At 41.5% G+C, this 17,358-nt stretch overlaps 1 protein-coding gene across 3 annotated transcripts in view; it reads right to left on the bottom strand.

Annotated features, from left to right (window-relative positions):
- Nucleotides 1-7,728, bottom strand: part of ZDHHC21 (zinc finger DHHC-type palmitoyltransferase 21) — a 74,065-nt gene extending 66,337 nt beyond the window's left edge. The window contains exons 1-2 of one of the 3 annotated variants that reach the window (XR_002731800.3): nucleotides 7,483-7,701; nucleotides 4,629-4,677 (exon numbers count right to left, since the gene is read on the bottom strand). The gene's annotated coding sequence lies outside the window, so the exon portion shown is untranslated. Of the gene's footprint in view, nucleotides 1-4,628; nucleotides 4,678-7,482 lie in introns of all 3 variants that reach the window. The other 2 variants (XM_023213120.2, XM_023213121.3) reach the window with 2 other exon arrangements.
- Between the last annotated feature and the right edge of the window lie 9,630 nt (nucleotides 7,729-17,358).

Raw genomic sequence — 17,358 nt, 5'->3', positions numbered from 1 at the left:
ACTAGGATGGCTCCCAAGTTTCACATTAGGATCTAGGTGAAGGGTGGAACCATTCTCTAAGACAGGAAACAAAGGACAAGTTACAAGTGTGTTAGGTGTGCTGGTTACCACAGCAACAGCAAACTATTAAATACTGAGAATGTAAAAAACACATCAAAATTATTACCATTACATTTCTTTTGCCTTTATACATTTGTGGGGGGCAGGGAACTTGTATTTCCTCCCAAGGTCAACTTCTCTATGGTCCATAATTGTTAGATTGTCAAATGAACTTTGTTTCTACTCTTAACTTTTTAAGCTAATTTAAAGTGGGCTCCTTGGCTGCACCTTTGCTTTTTAGAGACTGAACACAGAATTACAAAGTTAAAGGCTGGGTACAGTGGCTCATGCCTGTAATCCCAGCACTTCGGGAGGTTGAGGTGGGAGGATCATTTGAGGTGAGGAGTTCAAGATCAGTCTGGCAAACATGGCAAAACCCTGTCTTCACTAAAAATACAAAAATAAGCTGGGCATGGTGGTGTGTGCCTGTAATCACAACTACTTAGGACGTTAAGGCACGAGAATCGCTTGAACCCAAGAGGCAGAGGTTGCAGTGAGCAGAGATTGCACCACTGCACTCCAGCCTGGGCAACAAGGCGAGACTTCATCTCAAAAAAATAAAAAAGTTAAAGAGCTGCTACCCCAATGGCAAATAAATGAATTCTTTCAGAAAAAAATTCAAACAGAATTAAATGTGGTACAACAAAACGTTTTTGAAACATGGCCAAAAACAATAATGCTGCTAAGTCTATGACTTGAGAGTGGCTTCCTAATGTTTCAGCAAAACAGTAGTTTCTATCAGTAATGTTAGCAGGCTATAGCACAGGTCAATCACCCATGAGTCAAATCCCAGTCACTCACTGGCTTAAAAACAAGAAAAATCCTACTTTACATTTATAGTTATTAGAGCTACACTGCAGACACTGCCTCTGAAATGAGATTCATATTTTAGTATTAGATAAACACCACCACCGCTAGAAATCAAATCTCATCTATGTGGTAATAAAAGTAATGCTGGGCCAGGCACCGTGGTTCATGCCTGTAACCCCAGCACTTTGGGAAGCCAAGGTGGGCAGATCACCTGAGGTCAGGAGTTTGAGACTGGCCTGGCCAACATGGTGAAACTCTGTCTCTACCAAAAATACAAAAACTAGCCAGGCATAGTGGCGCCCGCCTGTAATCCCAGCTACTCCGGAGGCTGAGGCATGAGAATCGCTTGAAGCTTGAACCCAGGAGGCGGAAGCTGCAGTGAGCAGAGATCATCGTGCCACTGCATTCCAGTCTGGGAGCAAGAGCAAGGCCCTGTCTCAAAAACAAAACAAACAAAAGTAATGTTGGGCCTAAACATCCCAAAAATTGGAACAACAAAACAATTCCAAAGTTTCAAAACTATACAATGTCATTAAATATTTTTGATACTGCTATGTCTGAAAGAATACAATCAACAATTTACACGCTAAGTTTTCTTTTTTTTTTTTTTTTTTTTTTGAGGCGGAGTCTCGTCGTCCGGGCTGGAGTGCAGTGGCCGGATCTCAGCTCACTGCAAGCTCCGCCTCCCGGATTTACGTCATTCTCCTGCCTCAGCCTCCCGAGTAGCTGGGACTACAGGCGCCCGCCACCTCGCCTGGCTAGTTTTTGTATTTTTAGTAGAGAGGAGGTTTCACCGTGTTAGCCAGGATGGTCTCCATCTCCTGACCTCGTGATCCGCCCGTCTCGGCCTCCCAAAGTGCTGGGATTACAGGCTTGAGCCACCGCGCCCGGCCTACAAGCTAAGTTTTCAAACACACCAAATTTTTTTTTCCACAGTGCCAAGAGAAAATGCTTATTAGATGAATATATGAAATTTTAAACTTATTAATTACAGCCAACAATGAATTTAGAAAGCAGAGCTACAGCTAAAAACATATTTATAAAACTTTTTGACTTCTGATATCATTCTACTCTGAAAACTGGTCAAGTGTAGGCAGTTAAATAATTCTCCGTAAAAATCACGCTCTCCTTGCCAATTAGGAATTCAATTTTTTAAATATCACACAGATATTCAGTTGATTATCAACAGATTAAAAAATTAATCTTCTACAGATGTTAAAAGAGAAATTATGACACAGTCTCTTATTCAGTTTCCAAGCTTTAGTTTCTTTTCAAGCTTCAGTTTGACCATCTGTAAAATGGAGATAAACCCAGTTGCTGTCACGCTTAAAAGAGAAATTGCCTGGCAAAGCAGCACCTCCAAAATGCTAACTTTACAGGCGAGTGAAGGAGAGAGGAAAGGAAGGGAAAGTGAAAGGTAAGTTTTACTTCTAGTTTTACAAACTCCAGAATGAAACAATGTTTCTGGGTCCCCATCATTAAACGTAATGAACCGGTTTAACAATACCCCAGGGCCTGCTCCTGCCTGTAATCATAACACTTAGGAGGTGAGTTGGGTAGGATTGCTTGAGCCAAGGAAATCCAGAGCAGCCTGGGCAACATAGCCAGACCTAGTCTCTAGTTAAAAGACAAACAGTGGTGGCTCACGCCTGCAATCCCAGCACTCTGGGAGGCCAAGGTGGGTGGATCACCTGAGGTCAGGAGTTCAAGACCAACCTGGCCAATAGGGTGAAACCCCATCTCTACTAAAAATACAAAAATTAGCCAGATGTGATGGCAGGTACCTGTAATTCCAGCTACTCAGTAGGCTGAGACTTGAACCCAGGAGGCAAAGGTTGCAGTGAGCTGAGACTGCCCCACTGCACTCCAGTCTGGGCGACAGAGCAAGACTCTGTCTCAAAAACGACAACAACAACAACAACAACAACAAAACAAACAGAAAACCAGCCGGGTGTGGGAGAACTCATCTGTAGTCCCAGCTTATTGGGAGGCTGAAGTGGGAGGATTGCTTAAGCCAGGGAGATGGAGACCAAGGTTGCAGTGAGCTCTGACTACACTGCACTCCAGCCTGGGCAACAGTGAGACTCTGTCTCAGACAAAAAACAAAACAAGCACAAGAACAACAAAAAAATGCCCCGTTATCTACTTTTCTACAGTCTGAACAAGTTAAACAAAAACTTCAAATATGAGAGCCCTTCAGCTAGTATTACACTAGCTGAAGTTGTATTTCTACATGTTGGCTGGGGGGGTTCTTTAAGCAGAAAACCAAAAATAGAGATTTGATCTAAAATAGAATGACTGAACTAGGCTGGGCATGGTGGCTCACACCTGTAATCCCAGCACTTTGGAAGGTCGAGGTGGGTGGATCACGAGGTCAGGAGATCGAGACCATCCTGGCTAACACGGTGAAACTCTGTCTCTACTAAAAATACAAAAATTAGCCAGGCGTGGTAGAGGTGCCTGTAGTCCCAGCTACTCAGGAGGCTGAGGCAGGAGAATGGCGTGAACCTGGGAGGAGAAGCTTGCAGTGAGCCGAGATTGCCCCACTGCACTACAGCCTGGGCGACAGAGCAAGACCCCATCTAAAAAAAAAAAAAAAATAGAATGACTGAACTAAAGCCCCTAAACTAAATCACTTTCAATTAAAAGCAGGACTGGTGAGCAAAGAAATAAAGTATGAAAGAAAATCAGTACTTGATTTCAGAAGCTAATAAAGAATGTATAATGTAAGCAGGGATTCTGAATCAATTGCTGAGTTTTCCAGGAAGACTGTAAAAAACGTGGGTGGACAAAGTGTCAAAGCATAACATACGTGCATGCACCACCAATAGTTTTAAGAATCCACTCTGTAGACTAAGTTTTTAAATTACATTCTGGGCAAAACTGAGCATAAGCCGTTGCTCTTCTCATAAATTTGCTTTTGTGTTTACCAGTCTCATGAGTAAAAAATAAATACAAATGACTGTATTAGTAGTACTACACTTAAGTATTATTAATAGTGTTAACACTATCCTGTACTAGCAGTACTAGTAGTATTAGCAGTACTAGTAGTATTAGTACTGCTAATACAGGCATTTACCTTTATTTTTCCCTAGTTGCATTAACTTGCTTTAACTTTAGAGAAAGTAGGTAACTGGGGCACTGTTTTTTATGTGTGTTTGTCTGAGACAGGGTCTCACTATGTTGTCCAGACTGGAATGCTGCAATCAGAGCTCACTGCAGCCTCGGTCTCCATTCTCCCCAGCTCAAGCTCACTTCATTAGAATCTTCTAACAAAAAGTAAAAATAGCTTGGGAGGTGTGGGGCGATATGAATTAAAGACCACCAAATATTGTTTCAGTCAGTATAAAATGTCTCTGTGGGAGTTTTCATTTAGGGAGATAGGAGTGGGAAAAGGGACTGAAAGGGCAAGATTAATTGTAGGATAGGAATGGGGATGAAAAACAGATAACTTCTGTTCCAAAATCAGCAGAAGGAAAAACCTTCAGATACAGTAAAAGTCAGAAATGAAGAGGCCCAGGCTTTTCCTGGGTATGAATCAAGTATGTTCTTCTAAGAAGGAAGGGGAAGCCTGCTACTTACCTTCTAGTACCCACTGCACCAAGAGAGATTGGGTGGGGTGGCCGGTAGGAGACTAAATTAGATTTCCTTCACACCAGGCTTTACCAAAGCAGGCATGATTTAAGAACACTAACACCATAAGAAAAATCTCTCCTCACCTGCTTGCTGAAGCTGAAAATCCTGCAGTAAGTGAAAAAGTTCTTCATTCTGTAATTACAGATAAAAAGCTTAAAATCAGAAGCCTGGCTGACATCACACTTGAGCATTTTATATTAGAATTAAAAAAAACTTCATCAGTGAATGGTAAAATACCTATTTTACCCAACCTGCCCTTTTGTAGAAGTAGCAACACATAGATAGGTTAAGACAATCTCTGAAATGGTGAAGAAGGTGAATCTACTCTGAGAGAAACAGCAGAGGAAAAAGCAGCTTGAAAAGCAGAAGGCAAACTTCAAAAATGTCACAATTTTACCCAGGTTAGATCTAAAGAGCGAAACAAACACATAAACTACCATGATACTAAGGTATTTTTGTTCAGGGAGCTATCAATGAGCAGTGATGATTCACATGTCTATGAAAATGTGCTTTTTAAACTAGTCTGACTTAACTTATCAAGAATTCTTAACAAATCACTTTCAACAATAAAAACTTTTTTAACAATTTCACCTGTATTTTAAACTTTAATGAGTTATTTAAGCACTGATTATTCTACTAGATGCTAAATTGCCTATTATAACTAATGTATGTGAAAAGTTGAATCTGAGCCCTAATGTTTTACTAAAACAACATAAAAAGTTACATTCCTTAAAATAAAAGTAAAACTGAATTTAGGGAACAAGCTCTTGGCAATAAAAACAGCCTTTCCTCTGCCTTCCCTATTTTGCCTGGTAGTACTGATACTGCCACTGTGTCACCTCCTATGCTAAAAAGGTTTTCATTGAGTCACATTCAATTACAATTCCAGAAAAACAGCTCCATGGAGACATTACTCAACTTCTCAAGCAGTTTCTTCACTAAACCACTATATAATAAGACTAGCAGGAGGACAAACAGTTTGCTCCTTTATTGACCTTCTCACTCTTTTCCTCTCCATCCAAAGAGGTTTTCGGGAAAATGGCTTACGGATGGCAGCAGCTTGCGTTTGTTACTATTCACTATAACAAGTCCCTGGATTGTAACTGCAGAGGCCATTTAAGTCATGGTCTTTTTCAAGCTATATGTGGGTCACATTTTATAAAACCATTATTTTATTCATGTGCTTTTCCATAGGTTCTGAATCGGTCATTACGAATTAAAGAAATGAGGCAGTAGGCAAATAAGAAGTACAAATGTTATGATTCATTGATTCTTATTTCAGAACTCCTGTTAAGCTGATTATGTGTCTGCATTTTTAAACGCTTAGATTTATCTTATTAAACAAAGCACCTCATAGGCAAAAGTGACACAGTCCTCATCATTTCTTTAAATGATGTTCTATTTCATTTATTCCAACTACAACTTCCCGAGTATGTTAACAGAAATCTCAACAGTGTGAAAGGATCTAATAGAATTGTTTCCATCGAAAATGATGAATTCTGGAAGAGTACTACACCAAAACAATTATGGAGCTATACATTTTAACTTGTATTTTGATATAATTTTACTAATACTTCGTATATGTCTTTAATGTACCTTCAACACGTTAAAGGGTCTTACATTATTTAAAAACATAATATTTTCCAAGTAAGCATGGAAAAGCTAAAATAAGCCTTAAAGAATTTATGATGGTATACAGAAAATAACATGGGTCATTGCCCTACCCATGACCCCATAGCTGGATAGTGACAGAAATGGGACTAGAATCTAGTTTTTTTTCCATGACACCAAATCTCATTTGGTTTTCTTTCCAATTGATTTCTCACCTCAATTCTTCAAACATCTTTTTGCTTTTAAGAGATGGCACAACTAAGGAAAAATAGAGCATCTCTCTGAATTTTATCTTTAAAATAAGTAAAATCTAAAGAGTTGGAAGAATTTAATATTACATCAAAAGCCTTTTAATCCAGGAACGGCACATGCTAAGCAGTCATCAAATGGTGACTGTTATTAATATCATTCTTACCACAAGGAAGGCAGTGAATTTTTAAAAGTGTACCTATTAGCATAGTAGGCTGAGGACCAATTTAACACATCTTTTTAAATTGCACTTAATTATCGCTGGTCGTCTTTGGACTGTAACTTTACAATATAATTTGTGACCCGCCCACAATGACCTTGATTTTTTTTTTCTCTTGTACTTTCAGGGGATGCTATATTGCAATATTTTAAAGTAATAATTGGTTATGTCCTCTCAGCCTGATAATACAGACAACCACCCTGACTCTCATGGGATCTTAAAATGTGACACACATATAGCTTGAAAAAGACCATAACTTAAATGGACTCTGCAGTTACAATCCAGCGACGTATTATAGTAAACAGTAACAAGTGCAAACTGCTGCCATCCGTAAGCCATTTTCCCGAAAACCTCTTTGGATCGAGAGAAGAGGAGTGAGGAGATCAATAAAGGAGCAAACTGTTTGTCCTCTCTGCAGCTTCACACCAGAAGTCCGGAATGAATGAATAGCTCTGGGATAGCACAGAGAAACCAGGGATCCCTGTGTAGGTCTCCAGACGGGGGTGCGGAGACAGAAACTGTAGTTTACAAGCGAGAAACTCAGGAAATAGATTTTTAAAAAATAAATAAATAACTAGCCAACACCGTCTCGACTACAGCAGGAACCCCTCACCGCCAGTTTGAGGGAGGAGCACTTAGCAGGTGGCTGCAGCTCTAGCAGAAGACTCTCTGAGAAAGGCCAGGCCTGGGGCGGGGAGGCACCGAGAAGCCCCGGGGTTCCAAGCAGAGCAGGTGCAAGGGGCGTGCAGGGACAGGTGAGGGCGTCCCGGCGCGGAGGAGCGGCGGGCGGGCCCGGCGGGGCGGAGCGGGGACCGGGGGTGGGGGCGGCCGCTTTGCCCCCGCGCCTGCACACTCACCGTCGCGGCTGGCTCGCCTTTCGCCGCCGCCGCTCTCGCGGCCGCCAGCAGCTCTTTCCCCTCCTCCTGTCGCGCCACCTCCGCCTCCTCCGGCGCCGCCGCCCAGGCCAGGCCGCTCTTCCCTTCCGCTTCCGGGAGCCTGAGAGCCTGGACCGGCCGAGTGGGTGTCCGCATGCCCGCGCGCCCGCGTGGGGAGGGACGACTGCCGCCGTCGCCGTCTCGCTTCGCTCCCGGGAGCCGCGATGGGAGCCGCTGAGGGCCGAAACTCCTGCAATCGCGCCGCGGCCCCAGAACCGCGGGCCCAGTCCGACCGCGCTCTCCTGAGCGCTTGCACTTGGCGCGCCTGGGCACCTCTGCCCCTCCCCAGCCCTGCTTGAGCCGTCCTTCTCATTGTCCCCATATCCTCACTGCTCACCTCTCCCGAGAGACAGGACGGGGACCTTAGCTTAAAAGATTGCATGTATCCTGCCTTCTTCAGGGGATGTGGCCACCAGGCCTCTCTCGCCGTAGGCGTTCTGGATGTCCCATGGTACCTTGCTTCAAAGTGCGGTCTGCAGCATCCTCTGGGAACTCACAATCTTAGAAATGCACAATCTCAGGCCTGCTGAATCAGTACCTGCACTTAAGCAAGGTCACCAGGTGACTCCTAAGAGGTACACCGTAAAGATGGAAAAGCATTGCACTGTGTTACATGGTCTGGTCCGCTTGAGACCCTCTATTGGGTTGCCTCAGACATCCCAGGATATTTCCTGTGCCTGTCCTCAACCTAAATCCACACCCAAACAATCTTTTCTTATATTTTGGGAGACCTCCAAAAGTTTCCTGCTTTCCCATCCCTGCAAAAGCCGGTAACTTTTGGACTCAGCGATGCAAATAATCCACCTCTCAGTCTAACTTAGTATCTTCACCGAACGCCAGAGGTCTGCTAACGTTCCCACCTCACCCCAGCTGAACGGTGTTTGGGGAAGGTTAAACCGTTTGCAGTACTGTGGAGCTAGATCTTTGTGCCCACGTGTCACAGGAGGAGATAGTGTGTTGGTGGAAGAAATACTACCTCTTGTATAAAATCTGTACGCCTTATGTGATTAAAAGTCCTCCACAGACACATCCCTACCTACCTCTCCAGTCTTAGCTCCAACTAATTTGGTTCATTTCCCCATTCTAGAATGTCCTGCTCTCTGATGATCTTAACCCTATCCAGATTTGAGAGTAGAAATCTTGCCTACCCAGAGTTCTCTCACCACTGCGCTTGTAGAGCACACATGGTTGCTTGTTTGGGGCCTCATATTGCCTTTTATTGCTAAGGATTTTTAAACATGTTATGTCCTGGTTTCTGAACTAATTACAAACACCTTGTGACCTTAAAGACTTTGGTCAGTGGTTATCAAAGTGGGATCCCTAGACCAGCAGCATCAGCATCACCTGGCAACTTGTGAGAAATCCATATTCTCTTGCCCCACCCCAGATCTACTGTAGTAGAAACTGTTTAGGTGTAGCCCAGCAATCCATGATCTAACAAGCCTTTTAGGTGATCCTAATACACACTCAAGTTTTAGAATTACTGACCTAGATTACTAGATATCCCCAAAAAACCCAGTGGTAGGAACTGATTTACCCATAAACAGGTTTTACTGCCTTTCAGGTTAACAAATACATTCCCCCATATATGCATAGCTAGGTTGAAAGACTAGTCACAATTGCTTTTGATAGAATTACCTTTATTTTTCATAAATAATTTGATGTAGTAGGATTTTTGTAACTTTGAGAAGAAGCAGATATTACATATAAAGAATCACTTTGAAGGAAGAGGAAATGTGGAGTCCCCCGACCCAATTCCAGCTACCTGATTGCATATTAAATGTGGAATCCCCCCCACCGGATCCAGCTACCTGACTGCAGATTAAATGTAGACTCCCCCTACCCGAATCCAGTTACCCAAATACATATTAAAAGTGAAATCACCCCCACCTGAATCCAGCTACCTGCATTGCATGTTATTTTGCTTTCTCTTCAGATAGCCCTGTGAGAGGGGAATAATTTGTTACAAGTGATCTCAAAATTGCCAAAATAAGAATTAGCTGACAGGTCCATCAATGCACATGACAATTGGAAGTGCATGGATTTTTCAATCCCTTTTTAAAGTAAGTTAACCTGTCTTTTATTAGCCAAATCAGTTCCACAGAGAATTTTTAAGGAAGGGAATAGGAGAGAAGAGGCAGGAGAAACATCCTCAAAAACATGAACCTTTTAGCATGGGCATTTCATAAGTATAATCAAAGGCCTGCCTATCCCTTACACTGAAGGTCAAGTCATCTGGTTCTATCATTCATGCTAAACATTGATTGTGTTGTATTGCAGCCCATATATTCAGGCACCTGGGTAACAATAAGGGAGTAAAGGCGATGTGTCATTTAATCTTTCGAAGAGATTTTCTATTTACTGGGTATATTATGGAAAGATGGTTTAGACGTACCATATTTTTTCCCTCTAGAATTCTAATCTACTTTGTGGGGCCTGTGACAAACTGAAATGTGATTATTAATCAAATTAATATTTATCTGGAAGTAGAAAAGGTAGACAAGGACAAGTAGTATTGCTGCCACTGCCAACCGAGCTTCTAACAAAGGCACAGTCAGGGCATTTATGAAGGTAAACACAGCCAACTCCTGTGCTTCTGTGCCATGACTAGGGAGGATCTGGATTTTAGTGCAATTTCCAAAAGTCAGTGCAGTCCAGAGTTTAATCAGTACTGGCTAATAGCCCTTGGCAGCTTTGGATGGATGGCGTTCTCCACCTGCCCAGCTGGGTCATGCCTTAAGCACCCACATTTGATGCACAGTCATGATTTCTTGGTTGCCTATGGTTGTCTCTCCCATCTGTTTGAGTGGCAGAGTGCCTGTGCCACAACAATCTAATACTCTAAAAGTTGTTCTTAACCTCTTTTGGGTTACACATCTCTGAGTATCTGTGAAAGTTTTGGACCCCAGCAAAGTACACACACACACACACACACACACACACAAATATATATAAATATATTTATATATATACAGGAACATACATATTTATATATATGAAGTTTCACAAGTTGCCCCACCTTCCTATGCCTCCAAAGGATCCAAGTGAAGCTAGGAACTTCAGGCTAAGAAATATCCCTAGAATGTAGAGAGTAGGTAAAATAAGCTTTCCCCCCCCCCCCCCAATATCAAGGAAAACTGAAAAACAAACAAAAACCACTGTGTGCTTAGGAGAAAAAACAATAGCAATGCTAAACAGAGTTGCAAAGAAAGTTTTATGGAAGTGCTAATGAAGAAACTAGTAATTTCAATGGGATGGTTCAAGGGTGGCTTCTTGGAGAATGGTTCTTGTATTAGGGAAGTAAGATTAGGATTTTGACTGGGAGAAAGGAAGGAAAGAAATTTCAGGAGAGAGGAAAGTGTAAGCAAAAACATAGAGAAATGAAAGTGCAAAAATCCCTCTGGTGTGGCTCAAAGGTAGGATACATGGAAAGAGAGGGCTGGAAAGGTAGAACAGATTCCAAGTATGGTGAGCCTCAAAAACAATGCTATTCCCAATGAAGAGCCCTTGGGCTTTTGGCGAAAGGTAATGCCCCACTCCAAGCTGGAAAAGACTATTAGTGAGGGTAGTGGCATTATCAAAAAGGCAGAGTAGCGGGGCATCTGGAAAAGTTCTAAATATTCTACATTGGAACCTGTTGGTGAGGCCACATTGCTTTGCCTCAACTTTGGATTGTTTGATGTTGGCTCTAGAAGTTTCTACTCCATTAAATCACGATGGACCTGAGATTCTTACGCTTGGTTAAGTGCTAGTGGGGAAATGCATCCTAGTGAATGTTCTGATGAGTTATGAGTCCAGGATGCTGAAAGAGTTAAAATCTCTTTTGGATTAAAAGAGTGAGAATCAATTTGGACTGAAAAGCGAAAAGAAGCCCTGCCACTAATCAGACAGGGAGTACAGACACAGATAAAGCCAGCTGCAAAATTAGCAGGAAACACTTTCTGCCAAAGTCATGCAGCAGCTATAAAGTGCCATAATGATCCCCTCTTTAGGTGATTGCAGACTTCTTACCAGTGATGCCCCTCGACTGCTGGCTATTTTCATTACTAGAGATACCCAATTGCTCAACCATCATTCCCTCATGATAGCATCCAATCCTGGTTAAAACTCTCTTTTCCTAATTCCGCCTCAAAACAACCAATCCAAAATGGATTCCTGCTTCCCTTAGATGCTCTTCAGAATTCTTCAATGGAAGCTCAATTTACAAAAGATGCCTCCTTCTTCCCTCTTGCCTAGGAGTGACATCTCTCCCTGCAGGGAAATAAATCTGAATTAGTCAGGCTACAGGTGTAATCCTCCAGGTTTTGACGACCCATTTGATGATGAAAGTTTTCCACTCCCCAGGACTCATAGTCAAGAAAGAGTCTCCCTTTCCATGTCAATAGCACAATAAAGTAGCTTCCATTTCAAGTAATAAGGCTCATAAGTTCACATAGGGACTCTTCCAATATGGGAGGAAGCAATGCTTTGATAGGTCATCCTCATCCCTCATCTTTTGAAAAAATATGGATTGATGTAGAAAGCAGAGGAAACAGGTGCTTTCTAAGAAAAAAAATTGTGAGTAGAGTCCATTTACAACAGCTTAATTTAAGTAAATAGAATTAACAGTTCTATTTTACTTCCCTATGCCCCAAGTTCATAGGGAAGTAAAATGGGTCTAGAAAATGATTTTAAAAATCCTTCCCTATCAAAGCATAAATAACATATTAAAAGTAGGACAATTTTGATGGTGCCAACCTCTTTGCATGAAGGACGGAGATGGGTGAAATTTTTGTTGGGAGAGTTCATTATAAAGAAAATAGCAAAAAGGAAACAAATGTCCTAGCAATAGATAAAGTGGGCGTCTACGGCTGAACTAGGGAAGCAAGTTCAAGATTGCAATATGGCTTCAGGGAATCTCTGCCAGCAGGAACAATCGAGAACGTAAGAGTGGATTTGGTCACCAAGAAGTGGGATGTAGTACAGGAAGAGAGCGAAGGGCAGAAGCAACCACAGTACCTTTAAGGATCAGATAGAGAAAGAAATGATTCAACAATCTCCTATGTTTTGATTACTTCCAAGTCAATATATCCAGCCCTGCACTCTATTGGGCTCCAGAGCCACAAATTCTAGAAACCCCACTAAACACTTGTTATGAGGGCTCAAATGGATGCAAAGCCTGTAGGACCAGTCATGAAAAATGAAAGAGAGTACTGTTGTTCTTACACATGTCAGGTTAAGGTTCTCTGTCTCCGTTCCTCTAAGAGACTACTTCTTGTTTGTTAAGGAGAATAAAAAATATCTACTAATCTCTTGGATAGTGCCCCTTTTATTTTTAATGTCTTTGCCCCATATATATATATATATATATATATATATGACATATATATATATATATGACATATATATATATATATGTCTTCATTATGTCTTCATTAATAACTTAGCCAGAAAATTGTCACTTTGTACCCCAGATAAAGCAAAGGAAGTTGTAAATGATTTTGTCATTGGTCCACAATTTCTGCCATAGGAAGAGTAAATGATTTAAAAGAAAAAAAAAGAAGTTTCTGCCTTGACTGAGAAGTTATCGGGGACGTCTCTGCAGAGATTTGGCTATAAGACCAAAGGTCATACATCTACCCTTTTTCACTCCCATACATGAAGGGAAAAATGACAAATTGGGGGTCTAGGGCACTTCCCATGCATTCTTTAAAGGATCAGATATAGTTTTGTTTGTTTGTTTGTTTGTTTGTTTGTTTGTTTGTTTGTTTTTGAGATGGAGTCTCTATTGCCCAGGCTAGAGTACAGTGGTGTGATCTCAGCTCACTGCAACCTCCACCTACCAGGTTCAAGTGATTCTCCTGCCTCAGCTTCCTGAGTAGCTGAGACTACAGGCGTGCACCACCACACCTGGCTGATTTTTGTATTTTCTGTGGAGACGGGGTTTCACCATGTTGGTCAGGCTGATCTTGAACTCCTGACCTCAGGTGATCCCCCTGCCTCGGTCTCCCAAAGTGCTGGGATTATAGGCATGAGTCACCACGCCCAGCCAGATATAGTTTTAGCTTTGTGGTCTAGTCTTTTTGCAATTATTCAGTTCTGTCAATGGATTGCCAAGTAGCCATAGACAATATGTAAATGAATGAACATGGTCATGCAATAACATTTTATTTACAAAAACGAGCAGCAGCCCATATTTGGTCCCCATGAATCAGAGTTTGTGAATTCCTGCTTTGTGAATGATTGGAAACTCTTCACCTCAGAATGGAGAAGGATATAGTGGAGGGAGACTGCCTAGTTTTGTTCCCTGACTCTAACACTACTAAGTATGTGTTACTTAATTACTGATGCCTTCATTTCCTCATCTGTAAAAAAAAAATGGATAATAATAGTCATCATATTAGATCGTATGAAGATCAAAGGAATCAATATACATCAAGCATTTAGACCTGAATCTGCCATGAGAAATGACTCAGTAACTGTTATGACAGTTACCTTCAGGTGGAAAGCTGAAGCCAGTGGTGAGTAACATCTAAATATGATTTGCACAGTGCTTTGGATAAGAAATAAGAGTATATAAAGGCCTTTCACTGGCTTTTATCTCTTGCTGTCTCACAAATTTTTACCTCATTGGCATTTTAAAAATCAAAAGAGCCCTATTCCAAAGCAAAGAGAAAATCCCAGTTATGGCAGGTCCCAGAAGAATGTTTCCACAGACCTTCAGACTCAGTGTGTTCAAAAACCAATTTCACTGCCACCCCAGCTCTATTTCTCCCCCTAGTATTGCAATTTCAGAAACATCTGTTGTCTAAGCTTGAAAACTAAGAACATCTGTCTCCTCCCTCTCAATCCATTCGCACCCAGTCACCAAACTCGATCAATTTCACTTCCACGAGATCCTTCGAAGCCATTCATTTCTTTGCATTCCTACAGCACTGAGTTCAGGTTGTCATTATTTTTCACCTGTACTACAGCAGTAGTCATGCTATCTCTTCTTGCCCCCACCCCATCCATTGTGCACAATATCACTCATGAACTCTTCCATAAAAGCAAAGCTAACCACTCTCATGACTCTGCCCATGTCTTTATTGTAAAATGAAATCTTAGCATGGCATAAAAGTTCCTTAACAATCTGACCTCTTCAGTCTCATCTCTGCTGCTGTCTCTCAACTCCTTCCTCTGCCTTTCCTTCCAATGTATGTTACAGTAGCACTAAACTGCTTGCTGGCCCATCATTTTCCCTGCCTCTCCGCTGCTAACTCTGTACTCCTCTTTCAGATCTCTGGTAGTCTCTTACTGCTGAACAACCAGACTAAGTTAGGCACCTTCTGTTGAGCTTCCACGGTATTCTCGTGACTCATCTATCACAGATCTTACCACGCTGTAATGATCTGTTTGCTTATAAATATTCCCCAGAAGACAGTGAGCTCCATGAAAGAACAGATCCAGTCTTATTTGTGTTTGTCTTTCTATTTTTCCCACAATGCTATGTCCATTATAGGTGTTCAGTAGTTTGGTTGAATTAATACACAATGAAACTAAAAAGTACAACGGAAGAATGAGAGTGGTTGGCAGGCCCTTGGAGGAGCGATCTATATCTAGTCTTTGATACTGAAGGGTTTGCAAAAGTCCAGGGAAGGGAGGGAATTGGTGGAGGACAGGCAGCGGGATGGTCAGGAATCCAAAAGTCTGAAGAAAGGTTGATCATAAGGCATGAGGAAAGACCATTAGATTTAGTGACTAGGATTTTCCTGGAAAACTCAAGAGTAGATTTTTAATAACTAGGTAATTAAACTGAGAAGAGAGATTATTTAGAAATAGAGACAGTAGGCATAGCTGGTTTTGAAATGAGTTAACGGCTTGTCTCCTGTTTGTGTTTCAGGATGAGGAAGCGTGAGTTATGTCTAAGATAAGATCATAAAAATAGAAGAAAGGCAAGTTAGAATTAAGAGTTAAAGTATGGGGCAAGAGCACCAGTAGAATCAAGAGTCCAAATAAGAGGATTCCCTTTGCTAGGAGAATAGCTACTTAGTCTCCAAAGTCAGAAGCAAAAGAAGAGCCAGAGAGTACCCAAGTGTGAGATTTTGAAGGAGTGAAGAAGAAAGCTGAGAGTTTAACTTTAATGGCTACTATCAGCTATATGTGGACATAGAATGGCAAGTGCTGAGCTCTCAGAAAGTGAAAGGAAAGAGGAGAGTGCTGAGCTCCGGGAAAGGAGATGAAAAGGCAGAAGGAGACAGTACTTCTTTACTTCACTGAGGTGAAGAGAATGTTGAATGCAGAAATGAATCTCCAAGTCCTTCAAGGAAAATCCTGGTATCAAAAGTAATAAAAAATAATAATACTTTCTGTTATATCTTATGGCTCTATACCACTTTATAGAATTAACTTCTGTTGGTTTACAAATATACTATAATAATTCAACAGACCTGCTTTGAGTTCATTGTACCAATACCTAATAAATGGGAAAATTTAGGCCATCTGGAATTTCACCTTTTGACACATTGTGGGAAACCTCAGCCTTAGCTGATAAAAATGTGGTTCACGTGGATGCAACAGGAAATAGAGACGCCTGAGAAAATCCCATAGGCAATACGGGCTCAAAGTGTGGTGATGAATAGCCTGGGGCAAGCAAACACTCTGAAGGAATTCAGTGGAATCAATGGTAAAAGATTGACCAACTACTTAGAAGACACTGACCACATGTGGGATTTATTAACTACCTATACTGCTTTGGATAGCAATACCTACCAAACTCAAACATATGTGCATATTCTTTGTCAAGGAGTAAGTTTCACTACAACTGCATTACAAAAACAAAAAGTCACTTCCAAACTCTTATCTGCTCTAGCAGGCAACCTTCTTACTCCCCCGTCTTCTTTCCCACTTTTTGCTATTGGGGAAGAACCTGGAGATAAAACTCTACAAAACCACATAGGCAAATAATGACATGGGGTCAACCTCAAGTTTAGAAAACCCTGCCCCAGAAATCATACCCAGGACTGGATTTGTGAAAGCCAGCATTCTGAGAGACTCTTCCTTGAAACCATCTGATCACAGTTGTACTGTCATTTATTAATTACCACGGGAACCACCAGCTGTCATCATGAAATCTTTTATAGGCACACTGTAAATATTAAAAGAGCATATTAAAGTTATACCGTATGCAGCAGCAGCTGATGCTATTTTATGAAGGCAGTATTAGAGAGCATGCAGAATTATCACACTACAACACCCATGATCTCTATTTCTTACAACTGCCCTGGAGCATGACGCTGGACAATTTTAACTCTTTAATCACAGAGGGGAGTAATTTGACTGACACGGAAGCCAATTTTATCACTTAAACCAGAGTGTATAGTTAATTATATAGATGGCTTTTTGTACATTTACCAGTCAACTTTTTATTCTAAAAATGAGGGCAGGAGGATTTTCTTTGAATTTTCCTCGGGCAGGAAAGAGTGTTTCCCGTGTCTTATAGTTGAAATCAGTGTGTAGGAGTGGCTCCTAGGAGCCACATGACCTATCTGTCTTAGTTTAGACTGTGTGTCAAGTGCAGTGGCCATTCTGGCAAGATAGGACACTTGTCTGATGAACTTTGTGAAGTCAACCCAGAGCTAACCTGAGGCTTATTTGGGTTATCTCATAAGACTTACTGCTTGCTCCCCCAAAATCTTCCCCATTGGTCTGTCATAATGTCTGAAACTTGTACCACTGTACTTGAGAGAGAGAGACAACTGGGTCCAGAATCTTCTGTTAAAATGCAAAATATAGATGATATTTTGGAAATATTGATTGTCTTAGGAATGATTATAGTAT

Source organism: Piliocolobus tephrosceles, chromosome 14 (genome assembly GCF_002776525.5).
Source record: "Piliocolobus tephrosceles isolate RC106 chromosome 14, ASM277652v3, whole genome shotgun sequence".
NCBI classification, from domain to species: domain Eukaryota; kingdom Metazoa; phylum Chordata; class Mammalia; order Primates; family Cercopithecidae; genus Piliocolobus; species Piliocolobus tephrosceles.
The sequence above is the reverse complement of the archived record's forward strand: the minus strand, read 5'-3'. Positions and strand labels throughout refer to the sequence as shown.